Source organism: Lactuca saligna, chromosome 6 (assembly GCF_052625555.1).
Source record: "Lactuca saligna cultivar CGN05327 chromosome 6, ASM5262555v1, whole genome shotgun sequence".
Lineage (NCBI taxonomy): Eukaryota > Viridiplantae > Streptophyta > Magnoliopsida > Asterales > Asteraceae > Lactuca > Lactuca saligna.
Genome location: NC_136422.1, coordinates 43,523,422 through 43,526,533, shown reverse-complemented (window position 1 = coordinate 43,526,533; position 3,112 = coordinate 43,523,422).

The following is a 3,112-nucleotide window of genomic DNA, read 5'->3' as shown; positions in this document are numbered from 1 at the left end:
TTGAATACACACAAAAATCCCACAAAATCACTTCCAACGCTAAAAAAAAATACTCAAGGGATGAACTAGAGTTTTATGGGATGTAATGAAAAGTGGAGGCTGATGAGGGTAGAGGTCCAAAGGCCATAATGATGTTTAAATTAGCTTCAAACCCTAAAAAATATGGTTTCTCCCAAGTAGATGTATGCCCCGCATACACCTTGTACGCCCAACGTACGTGGTTAAATGCCCTAACTCCTAAACGCTCATGTACAATAAGTGTATCAAATGTATTCCAAACACATGAGGGACCATGTTTTCAAAATTTATCAAACATAAAGGACTGAAGAAGAAGAATTTCTTGGAATCGAATTTTACACTAAACCATCAACTTGATTTGGGTATAAGGAACTCTTGTCATCTAAAAAAACTATAAAATTAAAGGAGTTAAAAGAAAAGTTAAAGCAATACTAAAAGGAGGATAATATAAGAAAATGTATGCAAAAGAGACAAAACCAAGTTTTAATCTAACATCAAATGGTTTGAAAATAGTTTGTGAAGGAAATTTCCATTCCTATCGAACAAGCTCAATTTAACTACAAGCTTAGTTCCCAATCTAGGGTAAAACACCCAAATCGATAAAATCTTCATACATGAATCCCTCGTTATCTTGTCTCATGATAATGAAAGCTTTATCGAAGGTACATAAATGGAGCCCCCAAGAGCTTAGGGTCGAGGATCACGGGTGGATGTCAGAGTGGAGCGGAGCCCCCAAGAGCTTAGGGTCGTGCTTTTCAGCTTGCAGCGGAGGAGGTTAGAGCAGTGTCGGATGCAGTTGCGGGTATGTTTCTTCCTTGTTGTCTTGTTTATTTATGATTATTATGGAATATCGTTTGTCTGCTAGTCTCGTTGGGTGGTTTTCGTTTGGTATTCGTTGTTCCTTGAGGGTTTGGTATGGTTATGGGTTAGAGTTTCGGGTTTTCGTTTTGGTACCCGTTGTTCCTTGAAGGTTTGGTATGGTTATGGATTGGTGTTTCGGGCTATCGATGGATTTCATTGTGAGGGTTATTAGTAGAGATATGGCGTTGGTTGAATGTCGGGTAGCATCGGCAGTCTGAGGAGTGGTTAGCTGAGTATTTAGTACTTGTGAGCGAAATGATCAGTGTGGGAATGTGTTTTTGTGAAGGTTGCTAGTGCTAGTGGGAATCAGTATGCGTGTAAGCGTTGGGTTTTGTGCAAGGTTATTTTTGGGAGGTCGGTGATGGCCACCGGTGGTTGATAGTCAGTGTCTTAAGTGGGGGAGAATTGGAAATTCTCCGGATGATCGATAGACTTGAGAGGTTGTTTAGCTACTTGGGTTTCGGCAGTATTTCTTTCAACCGAGAGCAAGCTGGTATGGGTGAGTAGCAGGCGTGCGAGGCGGGATACAAACCTATGGCATTGATTGTGTAGGGCCTAGGATCAGGCTGGGACCGAGTATGTGTGGTGGAGATAGAATTCGGAACCCCTAGGGGGCTAGAACGGTATGCAGGGGAGGATTTCCCGGAGAGATAACTCGGAATGATGAATGCTAGTTGAGCGGTACGGATAGACTGAAGGCCATTAGGCGTACCAGTTAGGACGAAGGCTCGGGGAACGGTCCAGTCAGACTGAAGGCCCTGGAGGGCGGCCCAGATTGGCTAAAGGTTTTGAGAGTGGTCCAGATTGGCTGAAGACCTGATGAGGTGGCCCAGTCATGCTGAAGACTCTGTAGGTATTATCAGAACGGTTCGAGGAAATAGGTTGGGTGTGTTGTGATGTGTTAGCATTAGAAGGTCTGGCCCCGGGTATTGATTGTGAGTAGTGGAGGTGGTGCATGGACTCGAGAGTCCTTGCAAGCAGGTTCGGGACATGTATGTCGCATGGTTAGTGGTCATGCTAAGGGAATGTAAATCCACAGAAGTGGAAGCAATAGTGCAGGTTTGCGATGGGAGTGGTCCAATTATAGTCATTGAGCAGCGAGATTTCGGCAGTGGTATGGAGCACATCCAGGTTGGATGGTTGCTGAGGCTCGGCAGGAATGCATGGATGGAATTTCGGAATTTAAGATAGATTTGTTTATGTGGTAAAAATGCATCCGGAAAGGTGTTTGGAACTGTCAGCAATGTATCGGGGTTTTCCTAACCCAAGGACACTAGAGCCAGTTTGGTGCGGTTATGAGATTGCGATGGAGAACTCGTGGGAGTTGCTCTAGGGCTGAATCTCATTTCGTTCTGTCAGCAAGAAAGGTAAAGTTGGGTTTCGCACTTCGTTGGTCGAGTCTTGGGTAGCCTGGTCCGGTGAGTGCCAGGCGGAGCATTGCAGGGATAGTTTCATAGTAGAGACGTCACAGGCTTCGAGGACGAAGCCTAATTTAAGTGGCGGAGAATTGTAACACCCCGTTCTTCAAGTGTTTAATTATGAGTCCCTGAGATTTACGAGAAAGGTAATTCTGGTCCCTTTCGAGAAATGAGTTCATCCGAGAAGGTTTCGGGTGGGTGTATGTGTTGGAAGTATTGGGCTTCTCGGCACCCTCGTATGAATGTAAAGTTATTTGAGAGAGTGGGTTTAGATTAGAGGAGTTGCAGTGCCTCGAAGTTGATCATTGTTTATAGTTCTTTGTGGAATAAGAGGGTAATGGTCCCATGCATGCATGCTTTTGTTTTTTTGAAAGGTGGCTGGGTACGCCCAATGTAATGGGACGAAAGGTTGCGGGTGGCCGGGTGAGTACGCCCAGCGTACCAGGGAGGTACGCCCAACGTACTCTCAGAAACCCCAAACCCTCTTTTTAGGGTCAGCCACTATATAAGGAACATGTTGGTTCACCTTTCAGTCTCCTTAAGCTCATCTTCAACCTCAGAGAAACCCTAGATCTCGTATTCTCTCATATTTGGGTGTGTTTGGCCTTGGAGAGCTCTTATTGGCAAAAGAAGGGCTTGAAGGAGAAAAGGGAAGTTGTCAAAGAAGAAGAAGAACGTGTGGAACTTGTGGATCTGAAGAAATACCACCCTTTGGAGCTGGTTTAAGGTATAAAGCTTCTTGCTTGACCTTCATATTGCATAGATCTATGTATTTTGAAGCTTTGTTATCATTCTTGTCCCAAAAGTCCTCATCT